Source organism: Erpetoichthys calabaricus, chromosome 5, assembly GCF_900747795.2.
Source record: "Erpetoichthys calabaricus chromosome 5, fErpCal1.3, whole genome shotgun sequence".
Classification (NCBI taxonomy): Eukaryota; Metazoa; Chordata; class Cladistia; order Polypteriformes; family Polypteridae; genus Erpetoichthys; species Erpetoichthys calabaricus.
In genome coordinates this window covers 1,879,953-1,896,920 of record NC_041398.2, presented here as the reverse complement: position 1 = coordinate 1,896,920, position 16,968 = coordinate 1,879,953, and the positions used below count along the sequence as shown (strand labels likewise).

At 41.0% G+C, this 16,968-nt stretch overlaps 4 protein-coding genes across 6 annotated transcripts in view; 3 read left to right on the top strand and 1 right to left on the bottom strand.

The window, feature by feature from the left end:
* The window catches only part of LOC114652506 (zinc finger protein 568-like), a 186,687-nt gene extending 182,145 nt beyond the window's left edge, over nucleotides 1-4,542 (top strand). Inside the window, exon 4 of the transcript XR_007934996.1 lies at nucleotides 4,390-4,542. The gene's annotated coding sequence lies outside the window, so the exon portion shown is untranslated. The remainder of the gene's footprint in view (nucleotides 1-4,389) is intronic.
* Nucleotides 1-16,968, top strand: part of LOC114652431 (gastrula zinc finger protein XlCGF57.1-like) — a 596,652-nt gene that overhangs the window by 395,307 nt on the left and 184,377 nt on the right. Inside the window, exon 3 of one of the 3 annotated variants that reach the window (XM_051927956.1) lies at nucleotides 4,549-4,980. The exons of 1 other annotated variant lie outside the window; for it this stretch is intronic. The gene's annotated coding sequence lies outside the window, so the exon portion shown is untranslated. The remainder of the gene's footprint in view (nucleotides 1-4,548; nucleotides 4,981-16,968) is intronic. One more of the 3 variants, XM_051927953.1, reaches the window with a different exon arrangement.
* The window catches only part of LOC114652542 (tripartite motif-containing protein 16-like), a 225,766-nt gene that overhangs the window by 140,200 nt on the left and 68,598 nt on the right, over nucleotides 1-16,968 (top strand). The gene's annotated exons all lie outside the window — the stretch shown is intronic.
* LOC114652436 (tripartite motif-containing protein 16-like) overlaps nucleotides 1-16,968 on the bottom strand; it is a 274,064-nt gene that overhangs the window by 242,020 nt on the left and 15,076 nt on the right. The window lies entirely within an intron of this gene.

Sequence of the window (16,968 nt, the reverse complement as noted above, 5' to 3'; positions counted from 1 at the left end):
CAGTCCAGTCTAATTTATCATCCAGCTGCACTCCCAGATATTTATAGGTCTGCACCATCTGCACACAGTCACCTTTGATGATCACGGGGTCTATGAGGGTTTGACGTTAACAATGACAAGAGCTACCTGTACGAGCCATGATGACATTTAGGGGGTCTCAGGGTCTTCTTTCAGCATCTTATATTCTGCTCTCAGCCTGAACTTGATGGGGCAGCATGGCCTGAACAAGTTGGCAGTGGTGTGAAATCTTCACTTGCAGATGATCTTTTGCCCTTCTGTCTCCCACAGTCACATCAGGTCATTTTGGAGTCACCACTCCACTTCACTTGCATGTGTTTGGGGATGAGGGGAAGAACCAGAAAAACCAGACACACCATTCAGAGCCCCTGTGTAGAACAACTGTGGGCAGGATTTGACCCTAAGGCACCTGAACAATAAAGCAGCTGTGCTAAACACTGTGCCCCCCTAACACAAGCGGATATATTTGTATGTTTATTTGTAGGCCAGATTAGGTTCTAGAGGATGTAAATAGCATCACATACATTACAATTAAGAAGAGAAAACCCAAATTCAAACACATTATTGTGTTGGAAGGCTCTGATCGGAGTCTTTAGAGCTGATATTGATCACCCATTCCATTAACATCTTCTGATAGAATAATAATACTGTTTTTCTTTATTTTTAATAATACATGTAATTTTTTTCATGCATAAACTTCACAATCCATTACAAAGTGCTACTGCATACAGCATACACAAAGAACATTTACCCAAAATGCACACATAAAGCAACAAAAAAAAAATCTGATCAAAACAAAAGGCATGTTTTAATCATTCTACACATTTCTGATCAAATGAAATGTTCAGTTAGATATTTGTATCCGTCTACTATGACAAGAAGAAAACGAGACAGTCTTGGTAAACGCTTCAGGTTCTAATTTAAGAATATAAACATCTCTGCATGTTCTGAAGACAGTCTGGTCCTCCTGTCATCCACGACGTGTGCTGCCGTACTGAACAGACCCTCGCTGTCCCCACTCATATAAGGAGGGCACAGGTAGGACAACGACTTTTATTGGTCCTCCAGAAAGCCAGTGGCCCAGCATCTCTTGTGGTTTAAGGTTCACAGAGATAAAGATTCACCTCTGATGCTGCTGACTCAAATATCGTTTTTATCTTTATTGACAATTTCTTCATGCATTCTGCAGTTCTGTTGGTGAGGAGTTTCTTTGGATCTCTCGGCTGTCGTCTGTCACTCCGAGTGCGTCTGTGTGGTCGAGACACCGGCACTGAGCAGTTTATGTGTTTGAGATTTGCAATCATCTGTGAAATACGTGTCCTTGTACCATTGTTTAATTTGGGGAAAATGATATGATAATATATGTAACAAAATTCAAAACTGTATAGTGAATATTCACATAATGGTTATTATGTGTAATTAGTATTATTTTATTAGGTATAAAAACTAGGCTCACACCGTTCTACCCAATAAGCCAGTAAGAGGGCCGATTACATTTAATAACTATTGCTACGTCCACTTGATAATGATTTATATTTATGTACCAGCTCAGTAAAACTCTGCATCTCTTTCCTCCCATCTACCTGCACATTCACTGAAAGGCTAATAAAAGGGAATTTAGTCACAAAATCTAATACCTGGTTAATTAATTATACAAATAAATCAATCAACAAACACTCACTGGCAGATGAAATCGTAGATCTAAATGATGTAGAAGGTGACATCTTCCAGACCTGAAAGCTGCTGGTTGTCCAGGCTTACACATTCCACTGTTTTTGCTGTCCCAGTAAGTCATTGGGTTTCTTGCTCTCTGTATTATAAGGTTGAGTTTTCTAAGTGCTGCCATTATTGGAGGCCGAGTGAGAGTAGGTGACTGAGCTAGACTAAGCTTGATGGTCGCCTCAGCCTTTGAAGTTCTTGTTCTTCACACCAGTCCCTTTTGTGTTGACTTTTCAGATGGTGAATAAGGTTTGTATTGTTGAAAGTGTTAGCAGCGAATCCTCCATCACTGACTTCTTTTTACACAAATATTACAAACCGCAAATTTGTTATCTCTTGTAGGAAGGCAATTAAACTGTTAGACCGGTGAAGACGTGTTTCTGTATTTTAGTATGCAAGACAAAGTTCAAACATTACCCTTTATCATTCAAGATCAAATGTTAAGATCAGCTAATTTGCTGATCCTCAGTCAAGTCATTTGGAATGAAAATTGTCTGATTTTGATTTGTGTTCGATTGATCAGATCAGGCCTGTCTTTCACATGTGAAAGAAAGGTGGAGAAATTAAACGGATAGCAGCAGAACATGTAAAGACCACACATGGAGTGGCCAGACCATAAATGGCACCTCAGTGTGATGAAATAACTCCAACCAGTGTGCCACCACTTTACTTGTACTGTTTCATTTATTTTAAAAGGTGGGTAGTGCTTAGGAATTTGGACATCAAACCCTGAAGTTGCAGGTTCAAATTCAACTATTGACACCATGTGACCTCAAGCAAGTCACGTGACCAGCCTGTACTCCAGTTGGAAGTAAAAGAGAAATGTAACCAATTGTGTCTCATGTTGGAAGTCACCTTGGATAAACATGTTAGGAAAATAGTAATTACAATAATAGTTAAAATTTTTGTTATTTCAGATTTACAGAAGAATGACAGTTTCTCTTCACCTTCATTTGGTCAGCCCTCTCCTCAATACACAGATAAAGTTATGAAGAAATCGGTAAAAGGATCAGAAAATCAGACAGCAGCCTTTTTGCAGTTTAGTTCTCTCCCTGCTACTGGAGTAACACAGACAGAAGCCATCAAAACTGATCAACAGCAAGTGGAGAAAGAAATCCAAATTCATACTGAAAAAAAATGTTTGGAATGTGGCAAACAATTCACTCGTAAAAGTAGTCTTTATACACATATGAAGATTCACACAGGAGAAAAAACATATTGTTGTCATGAATGTGGTAAGTCCTTTTTAAGGAGAAGCCATCTTCAGAGTCACAGAAGAACCCATACAGGAGAAAAACCTTATTGTTGTCCTGAATGTGGTAAATCGTTCTCAACAAGTAGCCATCTTCAGAGGCACAGAAGAACCCACACAGGAGAAAAACCTCACTGCTGTCCAGAATGTGGTAAGTTCTTCTCAAGGAGAGGCCATCTTCAGGGCCACAGCAAAATCCACAGAGGAGAAAAACCTTATTGCTGTCTAGAATGTGGCAAAGAATATTATGACAAACGCAGTTTTCAAAGGCACACACAAATTAACACTGGAGATAATCCATATTGCTGTACTCGATGTGAAAAAAGGTTTTTCAACATTAATTGTTTTCGAGTACACACACAAACTCACCCTGAACAGAAAATGCAGTATGTGTGTTCTACATGTGGCAAATATTATGCAAAAAAAGAGAGTTTTCATAGTCATGTCAAAATCCATACTGGAGAAAAATCTTCTTGCTGTTCTGAATGTGGGAAATGATTGTTAGATTTATGGTTACTTCAGTGCCACAGCAAAACTCATACTGGAGATAAACCTTATTGTTGTCCTGAATGTGATAAGCCATACTTAAAACAAAGCACCATAAAAGGTCACTTCAGATGTCACACCGGAGAGAAACCTCACAGTTGCTTGGAGTGTGGCAAACAATTCTCACACCTCAGTTCTCTTTATTGTCATAGGAGAACTCATACTGGAGAGAAGCCTTACATTTGTACTGAATATGGAATGCGATTCTCAAATAACAGTTCTCTTCACAAACATAAAATAATTAATTCTGGTAAAAAAACAAAGCTTTTCTGATGGTGGCAAGGTTTTCTCAGATAGCATGACTCTTAAAGTCCACATAAGAATTCACTCCGGAGAGAAACCTTATTGCTGTCCAGAATGTGGCAAACAATTCTCACATCAAAGCGCACTTAGGTGCCACAGAAGGATCCACAGTGGAGAGAAGCAGTACACCTGTTCTGAATGTGGTAAAGGGTACTCTTCCAGAAAAAGTTTTCAGAGACACACACAGTCATTTTGGAGTAAAGCCTGTCCCACAAATGACAAATGATCTTTCCATTGGCTCCTCAACCAAAAAAAAGAAAAATCTGAGTGAGTAAAGGACTCCAGTTTAAAGTAGTTAATAAGAACACAAGAATAGTGGAGAAAACACTGAAAGTGGCAAACAGATCGTAGATGTAAGGTAATCTCAGAGCCACCTATGAATTAACACTGGAATACAGCACATATTTCACAAACAGCAAGAATCTTCAACAAGTTTTATGTGAAAGAAAATACCACATTGTTGTCCTAATTGTGTTTAACGCTTTTCAGACATAGTCATAAATAACTGGCCTACTTGTGGTAAGCCTCTTAGCTGTTGTGAATGTTGAAAGTGGTCCTCCTGTATCAGCCGTCATCAGCAACACATAAGATTTCATGAAGGACTCAGAAACTGTACTGCCAGGACGTCAGCCATACAGGGACTGATCATCTCTGCACCAGTGCTGTGACATAAGATGCTGAACAATACAAACAGCAGACCACAGAATGAGGGAGCAACAGAACTGTGTGGTGATAACAACTTCAACCACAGAACACAACTGAAAAAGTTCAATGTAATAATAAAAAAATGGAGAAATCAAATCAAGTCCACTGATTTTATTGTCTGACACATAAGAGAAAAAGGGAAGACAAAGCAAAAAACACGAAGGGATCTCTGCTGACCCAGCTGTTCATTTGTAGATTAACCTAAAAATATAATGGATGTCACTTTGCTACATGTCTGTATATCCTGGGGTGGTGTGTGAAGTATAGCTTGACTCTTACAAGGACTTCTCTAAAAAGGGTACATTGACCATGAAATGCAAGAAGGCAGAAAAATATAAAAAGTAGAAACCACAAAATGAAGAGGTGACATCGATGAAATACGCTCAGTGGCAGAGGTGACATGGACAAAATCAGAAAGGACAGCACAGAAAAGGGAGGTACTGACTGAAAAGAAAAGAAGAAAGCTGATGGGTGGAAAGACCTGTCAGTCACTCCTGAGTGGACTGTTGAGGACAGCCATGACATGCAGACTTCAGAGTTCATGTGTTTTTGTTTTCAAATCTGTGACCATGCACTGAATAAGTCTGTTATTTATCAGTTAGCATGTTCTGAAACTGTAATGTCATCACAAAGATCATACAAACCCGTAATGTGACATTTGTGATCAGTCACTTTTGTTGATTTTTATGGCACCATTCATCAGCCCTGTATAGAGTGCCACTTCCAGATCGGCAACCCCACTGCACCCCGTAGCACATTTGGAGTTTGGGACTGGAGCACAAAGTGGATGGCACTCTGAGAAGGACAGACTTGTAATAATAATAATAATAATAATTAATTTTATTTATACAAGGCGCCTTTCAGGGAACTCAAGGACACTGAACAACAATAAGTAAATAAATAGATAAATAATTAAATAAAAGACACAATTATAAAAAACTTAAAACATCAGAAAATCTAGAAATTAAAACCAAACAAAACCATTATAATCAGGAGGAAAAAGAAAAAGCCATTTTAAACAGATGCGTTTTAAGTTTACATTTGAAGGATGAATGGTGGGATTGTTCTGTGGTGCTCCTGTTAGCCGACATTTCATCAGCTTGCTTTCTGCATTTCATCTGATAACCAGCAGAGTTAATCAAAGATGAGCCAGGCCTGTTACAATGTGAACGTTCTTGATATTTTGGTTTGCTTTAAATATTGTTTCATGTTCTGAAACTGTAATGTCATCACAAAGATCACACAAACATGTAATGTGGCATTTGTGATCAATCACTTTTGTTGATTTTTATGTCACCATTCATCAGCCCTGTATAGAGTGCCACTTCCAGATCGGCAACCCCACTGCACCCCATAGCACATTTGGAGTTTGGGACTGGAGCACAAAGTGGATGGCACTCTGAGAAGGACAGACTTGTAAGACGTGAACAAAGCCAGCTGCCCTCCTTGGTCTGTCTTCATTCAGAAGGACTCACCTGAGTGGTGGGATTGTTCTGCGGTTCTCCTGTTAGCCGAAATTTCATCAACTTGCTTTCTGCATTTCATCTGATAACCAGCAGAGTTAATCAAAGATGAGCCAGGCCTGTTACAATGTGAACGTTCTTGATATTTTGGTTTGCTTTAAATATTGTTTCTCCTTCTTTACTTTGAGTTCTTGGAGACCTTGTACATTAGAGATTATTAATACATGAGCATTTGGTGTTCATAATGAATTGACAATTAATAAACTGCTTTTATGGCTAAATTGTAAGTGTGTCCTTTTGCCATTTTGTATCTTTATCCTTCTTGACTGTGTTGGTAGGACGTGTTGCACTGTTGCCTCCCTAGAATTAAGTGCCACATCACCGACGCTCGGCCTCACACCCTTCATCACACGTGAGGCAGAATCCAAGATTGAAGATCCAACTGTTAATCAGCTTCAGTGTGTGAGTATAAATTCAGGCTTATTCTCACTTTGACCGCATTAATGGCTCAGCGTCTAGATTTTAGAGACAGTATGTTGTCTGATTATCGGCTCCTGACAAATCTCTCTTTGTCTAGGTTAAACGTTTTGAGTGTAGATGTTTGTGGCGTTACGCCTTTAAATTATTGTAATAATAATAATTCATTACATTTATATAGTGCTTTTCTCAGTACTCAAAGCGCTATCCACACAGGGAGGAACCGGTAAGTGAACCCACAATCTTCCACAGTCTCCTTACTACAAAGCAGCAGCACTACCACTGCACCACCAGTGATGATATTGTACAGTTTTGAGTCAATGGCCTGAGGATGATGATTCAACCCTCAAAGATCTTCACTGTGGGGACTCATAGGATTGATGATCAATTCAGAGAAATACCATTTGTAGTTTGTTTGCGGTTTTGACATCGAGATTTAAGGCATATCTTCTAGTCGGTGACTGCTGGTGATTTTCATTATGACTGCGTTACGCAGTTTGGTTTTTCTCAATGCCTGCTCTGATTCTTTTGCTGTTGAGTTTTGCTGCAGTTTCTCGATGTGCAAACATCTGATTAGCCACATTTCTTCTTACCAGATGACAGTTCTAACTGAAACTCATAAAGCAGGTGGACATTATTCACACTGCCGTCCAGCAGATCATCTCTGGATATTAGTGGCTGACACAACAACACCATCCATTCAACATAAGGAGACACAAAGCCGACTCCATCATCTTTGGCTGATCTGCTGTTTTATTCACAATCAAAGCAGCCTGTATCCTCCTTATAGGTATTGGAGTTGGACATTCTCAAACTTCTGTGACACCCTGGGGGCTTTATTAGCTCTGTGCCATTATACTGGTTGGGGGCTTCAGTGTCAAAACTCCTGTGGCACAAAGAGTCAAGGCAAAGAGCCTAACAGGGAGCTGAGGAAGACAACGTCAGACCAAAGACCTGAAGAAGGAACACGTCAGAAAGACAATGAGTGCAGTCCACTACCAACAAGGGTCTTCCCTTGACCCCTGAGCACAAACTCAACTCCACACAGCACTGGACATCATCCTTAAAGGCTTGGCATCATTAAAGTGACATGAGTGTACCAAGAGAAATGAGGACTCTTAACAAGTGACTGAACAGCCAGGCCTGCTTTGCCATGTTGAATTGTTATGTGTGAAAAGCTCCTGATTGATGGTCTCATTTAAACTTCTCACTTTTACAAGACTGAACTCATTTGGAGACTCAAGAAAGTTGACAGTTTGGTCCTCTCTGACCCAAAGTTGCCCTTCAAAGTGAGGGCACATTGACTGGGACTTCATACAAGAAATCTTAAAGAGGGAACCTAAATTAATTTAGATAAACTTTATGAATCCCAAGGGGAACTTTGGACGCATACAGCAGCAGAAACGTAAAAAATCAAGGATGTGGACTCACAAGACAAATAATACAATCAATCAATCAATCAATCAATGTAAATTGTGCAGAAATAGCAAAATGAACTTAGAATATCACATTTAGTTTAGGATGTCAGGATGAAGAATTGCAGTGGGCAGCAAAGACCCCCAAGGCACTTCTTAGCACACTGTGGTGGAATGAGCCTGTGGGTTAAAGTGTCCACCAGAGAGCCTCATCTGGAGGGGGTTTTTGCTGATGACCTCCAGTTTTGCCCCCATCCTCTTTCCACAACAGTGCCCAGTCTGTCCAGGGTTTGCCCTGTGATGGAGCAGCTTTTCTGATTGGTTTCCTCAGGCCTTGTGCTTCATTTGAATACCCCAGGAGACCACAGCGTAGGACAACACACTGGCTACGCCTGACTTTTAGACGATTTCCAGCACCTTGCTGCACACATCAGAAGACCTGAGTCCACTCAGGAAGTCCAGTCTGCTCCGGCCCTTCTTGTACAGCACCACTGTGTGGTCAGACCAGTCGAGTTTGCTGCTCATATGGACCTCCTGGTAGTTGTGCTCTGCACCACGGGCACATCCTCCCTCTGAACAGTGAGTTCTCTCAGAGGCTCTTTGGCCTGCCAGAAGTCCACCATCAACTCTTTTGTCCTGCTGATATTCAATCAGCTGGTGGTTCTCCCTGCACCACAAGTCAAAGTCCTTCACAAGCCTCCTGTACTTCGACTCATCTCCATTATTAATGCAGCCAATGATGGAGGAGTCTTCTGAGAATTTCTGCAGGTGGCAAGTGCTGGGATTGCACTGGAAGTCTGTTGTGTAGAAGGTGAACAAGAAGAGAGGCAGAACATTTCCATAAGGTGCTTCAGTATTACACACCACTGTGGTTTAGCGGGTCCACAGCTCAGATCATAAAGGCCAGTTTCTTAAATAGATAATCGCCGCACTTGCAGCTTAGAGGGGCCATGGTAGTGTGGCTGGGGCAGTTCCCGGGCGCACCCATAATTATTGCCGGTAGTTGCTGTTCTCCACTCCTGATCCACGTCCTTGTAATATTTAGTAGAAGCGCAAGGCGGATATGGGGGTCAGAAAAAAAGGAAATAACAGGAACGGAGTTTAAGGGAGAAGAAGCCGGCAGTAGAAAGAAGAAAGCACCGGTGTTTTAAGACAAGACTGCTTCCAGCCATTATCATTTTAACGTCATTTTAAAAGGATGTATTGATTGGATTTTAACCTCTGCAGTTCACCTGTTTTAATGGATTATTTATTTAAGAACTATTGGAGACACTGCACTTTTTTATTTGGACACTGTTTTTGGTTTGGTTTTTAATAAAAGCACTTTGCACTTTTTGCACCATCCCCTTGCTTCATTGTTGATGTCTTCACTGTCTGGCTCATCGGTGACATTACCGACGGTGTCTGGTTCGAGAGCTCCCCAGAAGCCTAGATGGGAGCATGGTGTAGAACCTGCATCATCACAACCACCAGTTCTGACACACAGCCCTTGAAGCTCACAAACTCTTGTCTGTTGTTCACGTAGTCCAGGAGACTGAGGGGGGCATCATGATGCATAGCCTTGAGCCTTTTCAATAGTCGATAAGGCTGAATGGTGATAAAGGCCATGGAGATATCCAAGAACATGATCATGACTGTGGTGCTGGCTTAGTCCAAGTGAGAGTAGGACTGTGGAGCAGACAGACAACAGCATCCTTCACCCTGATATGTGTCTGATTGGCACACTGCAGACCATCCAGATGTGCTGAAATGAGAGGCCACAGCTGTTTTAGGACCAGCCTCTCAAAGGTCTTCATGATGTATGAAGTAAGAACAACTGGTCTGAAGTCCTCGGGGTCACTGGAATGTCCTTTCTTCAGCACTGGGACCACACAGGATGTTTTCCACAGCTGGAGAACCTTCTGGAAATTCAGGGAAAGGGAGAGAAAGTGTTAAGCACTGCAGAAATGTCTCTCTTACTCAGATCCTGTTATGTAATGAGGTCTTCACAAAGGCTTCTTCTGGTCTTACTGACATCAACATAGCATCAGTCCGGTGGTCATTCGCCAGTGTGCAGTATGGTGTATTGACATGATGGTCTCACTAATTAGGAAAATGAAGGATTCACAGGTCTTAGATTAAATACGTACAACCTCAAATCAGAACAAAACAGTTGGGAAGGTATGGAAATTGCAAAAAAAAAAAAAATATATATATATATATATAAAACGCAGTGTAGCAGTAGAGGCTTTTGTCCACCTCTTGAACCCTCAGGTACCACTCTAGACACCAGGTAAAAGTCCAAGACTCTTTATTATAATAATAACGTGCACAAAGCACTCTCCACACCACACTACTCATATACTCAATAAACTCTTTTACAAATACCAATCCTCCTCGCCCAGACACTTCGCCCTCCTACCTCCCAGCTCAGCTCAGTGTCTGGGCTTTCCCACAGTCCTTTTATACACCCTGACCCGGAGGTGTTCCTGTCCAACAGTCCACAGTTCCTTATTCCTTCCGGGTCAGGGTAAACAGTCCTTTTCCTCAACCCGGGAGCACGTCGTTTCTTCCTGTCACATGATGATGACGTACCCCCGAGTTATAGGGTACATAAGAGCCCACGAGCCCCCCTACAGCAACGCCTGGTGGCCCCCAAGGTATCCAGCAGGGCTGTGTGTAGAAACTACATAGTCCATGAGGCCCTGCTGGAACTCGTGGCACATCCACGCTGTCCGGAGAGCTCCTCCTGGTGGCCTGGGGGTGAGGGCCGGAGTAAGAAGCCGGCAATCCACCACAGCAGTTATTCTTAAATGTACTTTGAATTGTATTTCATTGCAGACCCAAGACATTTCATGTTTTCTCTACGTACTTCATTTCCTTTCTTAATGTTCATCCATTCCTTCATTTCAGACCTGTAACACATTCCAAACAAGTGGGGTCGGTAAAGCATACACCACTTTGTAAAGCCGCCATTCCTTCTCACGACACGTCAAAGACGTTTTGGCACTGAGGATACCAAGCGATGAGACATTTCTGTTGCTGTTGTGTCCCATTCTTCCTCCAAACACATCTTATGGTGTGTCACAGTACGGGGTCGTCATCGTCACATTTCTCGTTTCAGAATTCTCCACACATTCTCTACTGGGGACAGGTGAGGACTGCAGACAGGCCAGTCCAGTCGCCATGCCCTCTTCTTCCTCAGCCATGTTGCTCTAAAATCTCAATGTACTTTTCTACATTAATGCTGCCATCACAGAAGTATAAATGGGCGCTGACACAACGCCATACCATGACAGGCCCTGCAGGCTTTTGGACTTGTTGCTGATAACAGTCTGGATGGTCCAGAGCACACGGCGTTCATTTCTTCTAATAAAGATCTGGAGTCCTGATTTGTCTGACCACAATACAAACTTCCACTGTGCGATGGTCCATCTCAGACCCCTCTGAGCCCAGAGAAGTCGACGCCACTTCTGGACACGGTGAACATGAGGCTTCTTTATTGTACAGTGAAGATTGAAGTGGTATTTGTGGATGAACTCCATATTGTAGTGCTTGATGAAGGTTTGCCAAAGTAATCCCTCGTCATCCTATGAAGTTCTGTCAGCTACTGATGAGTGACGCTCCTTGATGCAGTGCCTGTGGTCTGAGGTGTCGGAGATCGCGGGTGGTCTGCCCCTGCACTTTACGTACTGAAATTCCTCTGATTGCTGAACCATTTAATGAAATTACACACCACAGAGGGAGAGATTTGCAAATCCCTTCCACTCTTTCTTTGATGAACATTGTTTTTAAACATCTCAATCATTTTCTCACTTGTGTGTTGACAAACTGGAGATCCTCTGCCCATCTTTGCTCCTCAGAGACTCAGCCTTTTGTGGGTACAAATCACGATTACAATCACCTGTTTGAAATCCCATCATTATTTAATTATTTGACCCTATTACTGGCCCTAATTTGTCCCCCCGTCCCAACTGTTTTTAGAATCTGCTGCAGGCCTGAAATGCAGGATCTCTGCTTTTCTGTTTTTTTATTTGCCTTTTCCATCCCATCTTCTCCTAATTCAGGGTTGTAAACAGTTGATGTCAGAAGTTTCCAGACACTTGGGGTGAATTCTTTCAAACTCACTTCACTTCCACAGATTTTATACACACAAACTGTACATTTGTCTTCTAGTTTAAGACGTCTACATTGTCCGCGGTGACAGTCATTTCTTCCAACGATGTTCACAGACCGTGGAGTCTTTCACTTTTTATTAACCATATCCCAACTCCAGGGGGTCACATGTAGTGGTGGGCTGGTCAATACTGACGTGTCGATGCCGTGTCGAGCGTTCAAAGTGCAGATCTTTGAAGTTTCGCTTCAAGGCTGTGGTATCGTGGGATTTCCCTCTCCTTACCCTCGAAGTTGTTCATGAGATGCTTGGCTGACGATCACATGACAGCGGTGGCACATGGCTGGTGCCCTCTGCTGACGTCACTCTGTTCTCTTCTTCTTCTGAAATGAGGCCTATTTATTATAAAATTCAATGGGAGTTTCACAACACGTGATTGTAAAATACACCTGACTGGCTGGCTGTCAATATGATGGATGAATTCGCTCAGACTCTTTAATCTTGTTTGAGTTATGTCCATTTTTTAAATAATAAAGTTTCTAATGTTCTAACAATCTCCTGTCTCAAGCTGTAATTTCCAGTCCCATAGCATCTCCTTCTGTTCACAGGTCGTAAAGTAATCAGCTACAGCTTGGTCCACAGCATGTCTTCATCTCCCAAGCTGTACACCAATGTAGTCCTGGTGCCTTTCACTCCACAGGCGATCAGATCATCAATACAGCTGGAGGGTCTCCTGAACTCCTGCTCAGCGCAAACAGATGGCACTGTGATGGGTACAATTCAGGAGAACAGACTGACTTTGATGTTAACTTGCCATGGCAGTGCCCTGTGTTTAAGGTCATCTATTTAGTCTTGAGCTAAATATCATGAAGATATAGAACACAATTTACAGAGTTTACACACCACAACAGAGGATCATTTCAAACATCACGTGACCCTGAGGGACACTGGCACCATGACGTAACTGGCATCACCGCAGCTACTGTGACGCCAGCACTCACGCAAGGCTCTGGGCACTGTCACAAAAGAAAGAAAGAAAGAAAGAAAGAAAGAAAGAAAGAAAACATTTTTGAGTTTTCAATAACCTTTTAGTACTTTTAATGTCTTTTGGATGAAAGCATCTCCTAAGTGAGTAAATGTAAATATAGAAAAACAAAATCATCTCTTGCACAATAACATCAAACAAATCTTACTGAATATTTAAATTGTTATTTTAAAAATTAAATAAAGGGTTAATAAATGCTTAAACAAAACAAAAAGGCAGGTGTAAAAAAACAAAAACCTCAAGCAACCAAAATCCAACAAACCGAAACCAGAGCAGGAGACCAAAAGGACCACCAAACATCAAACCCTAAAGCCGAGCCCACCAGACAGCACAGAGCCCAGTGTTGGAGCGGCTCTGTCATCTGCAGCGTCTTCTCTAATACCCCTGGGGGCGGAGCTCCAGCTGCAGTGTCACGTGGCCCCGCCCCCCTGGGCTCCATAAAGAACACACAAGAAACACACACACAAAAAAAACCTAAGCAAATACATACATTTAAGACTTACCATTAAAATATTCATCAGCACACAATACACACAACAACAAAACCAATATCATATATAAAACAATTCATAAAATAATAATAAAAAGTTTAATAAAAAAGAAGAAAGGCAGAAATGAAACCCAAAATGAAACATCACAGCTGACTTCGGTCCTCACTGCACTTCAACTTACTGTGGTGTCCATGACTGTCAAACTCACCATTTAATAATAATAATAATAATACATTTTATTTATTTAGTGCCTTTCCCCTGCTGACGGTGCTTCACAGAGTCTTAGAACAAAACAGCAGGGTATAAGTAACATTGGATACAAATGTTTTTCTGAATAAAACAATGAAACAGATAACAAAGCATTAAATAGAATAAAGGACAATAAACCTGATTAAAATACTAAATTCAACACTGAAAGAAAAACCTAACAAATAACCTAATTTGTGATATAAGAGACGCACAAATTATCCTGAGCACCTGGACAGAGAGGTAAACTGAAGAAAGGGCCGAATGTTAAGTGAAGTTAGTGGCCTTCCTAAAGAGATGAGTTTTAAGTTGTTTTTTAAAGAATGAATGGAGTCGGCTGATCTCATTAATTTCAGGATGTCATTCCAGAGTCTGGGCGCTATACAGCTGAAGGCCCTGCCGTCACCCATAGAGTACAGGTTAGTGTAACGTAATGTCCATCTTTATTAGTAACTGAACATCTCAGTAGAGTGTGTGTGGGGGGGTCAGGCTGGAGTGGGCATACGAGGGCACAGCGGGCACACAGGGGCACATGACAGAGCCCAGACACTCAGATGTGGAATGGAGCGCACTGGTCAGGTGTAAATGATCGATTTCACTGCTAGAATTACAAATCAACATCTTATTTGTCACTCACCCCATTGTCATATTCTGATTTTCCAGCGCCATTAAGAAATGGATCATCAATACGGAGTGTTATATCTTCAGATCAGACAACACAGGAGATGTGACCAGAGGTGTTGACAAGTCAGGTGGTCACAGATGAGCAGATTTGACAAATGTCAGTCATCCTTATTGTTTATTCACCAAACACCATTGGGAGTTAATTTTATAAAATGTAAACAGTTATATAGATTTGCATTTTGTTAATACATAACGATTATTAAAAAGATTAATTCAAATAAAAGTTCTTTTCCCATAGAGAATCTTCCATAACCTAACAAAGCTGCACTGTCCTTAAAGCTAATGACAATATTAAGAAATCTGCACCAAATATCCATTTGATCAAACCCAAATCTTTCCTCCCCTCAGCCTTGCCCTTCATTTAATATTGAGAGTGGCCACTAGAGGGGGCAGTTTGGCTACAGAAGAATCAGCTCAGCTGTCAGCTCAGAAGGTCATGTGACTGTGTGATCGTGTCACCCTCTCAATTCATTTAAATCTTAATTAGTTTTAGATATAATATTTACAGTTCTTTATTTCAGGTGTGTTATTCTTGTGATTTTACTTTATTCTTATTTCTTTTACACTGCACTGTATTCTTTCCTCCCCCTTTCACTGCTGACCTTTCCCATGTGTGTAATATGGCGGGTGTCCCCTCTAAAGAACAAGGACATGTGTGTAAAATCTATTATGTGTGGGCGCTGCTCTGAAACGACTTGTGTAAGGTAATATGTATTTTTAGGCTTGCAGTTTAAATATGTGATGAAGGCCTGTATTGTGATAAATTAATATAATATGTATGAAACTTTATTCATTTACCACCCAGTTATAGAGAAACATAAATACAAACAAAATACATGTAGCCAATAAGCTATCAGTATAACTGACTTGAGTATTATATTACGACGACAAGTCATATAGTATAATAACTAACACAATGTAAGTCAACAAAGTGACAGTGGCACTACCAATAATCACACTGTTAATAACATAATAGCGATAATACAATATCAACCATGTTCTTAAAGTATTGAAACACAATAAAACACAACAGTTTTATATATGATACAGTTCAAAATCTATCCACCTATCCATCCATTTCCAACCCGCTGAATTCGAACACAGGGTCACGGGGGTCTATTGGAGCCAAGCCAACACAGGGCACAAGGCAGGAACCTTTCCCGGGCAGGGTGCCAACCCACAGCAGGACACACAAAAAATCTAACTTGATAAAATTAACAAGGTGGTTATTACAACTTTTCACGTCTAATTTTACATTCCTTCCACATGTTATACATTTTGTGCAAATCCACAGTCTTTCCGGCATTTAAATATAATTTTATTCACATAAGATGATCCAGATGAGTAACGTCCAGCCTGTTTCATGTTTTCACTTTCACACTATTCATGAGGCTAAAACCGCGTTCACAATCAGCACTGGATGTTTGAAAAGTACAGCTAAATATCGACTAACATTGCGAGTGAGCTAAATTGTTCATCATTTAAAGTTACTCCTGCGATTTCAGGTAGTGAATTTATGGTTTCTCTCTGACATGAAATTTGAAGTCATTGTATTGAGTAATAATCAACTCATCATTTGTTGTATGTAACAAATCTTTCTACTTTACGCACAGTTCTTTTATCTCTTTGACACCAAAATCAAATGCAGTTTTTCAAAGCTGTGGGATCAAAAGCTGACCAACATTGTAGTTCATCCGCCTTTAAATCTTACCTTTAAGTGATCAGACTGATCGTATGAACTGTGTCAATTGTCTTGTCTCAATGCCTTCATTTTCACTCAAATTTGCTTGGCTTTATCATTCCAGTAAACATTCTCACCCAGATATTGTGCTTCCAATTTAGTTTTTAGAAAAGCAAAATTGATGTGCTTCAATTGGTGATAAATTACTTGGTTGTAATGACATAGATAAATGAGCTAATTCAGTTAAAACATCATTTGCTGTATACAGAGCAATCTGATACAGTGGATCTCATAATGATTTTAAAACATAATTACAAACAGGATCATTGCAATCTTGCACTTGTTCTTCACAGTATGCAGCTAAAACATCAAGATTTTTAACAAAAGCACTGACAGCAAAGTGACGTGACAACCAACGAACTTCATGAATTGGTCGAAAAGAAATGACATCCACATCATTTACATTTAATGTTAATTAAATCTTAATGTTAATGTTAATTTAATCTTAATGCTGGAGAGGCAGCATTAAGAGGAAAGACGCCTCACGCCTGGACAAACTGGTGAGGAAGGCAGGCTCTATTGTTGGCATGGAGCTGGACAGTTTAACATCTGTGGCAGAGCGTCGGGCGCTGAGCAGACTCCTGTCAATCATGGAGAATCCACTGCATCCTCTGAACAGGATCATCTCCAGACAGAGGAGCAGCTTCAGCGACAGACTGCTTTCACCGTCCTGCTCCACTGACAGACTGAGGAGATCGTTCCTCCCCCAAACTATGCGACTCTTTAATTCCACCCGGGGGGGTAAACGTTAACGTTTAACATTATACAAA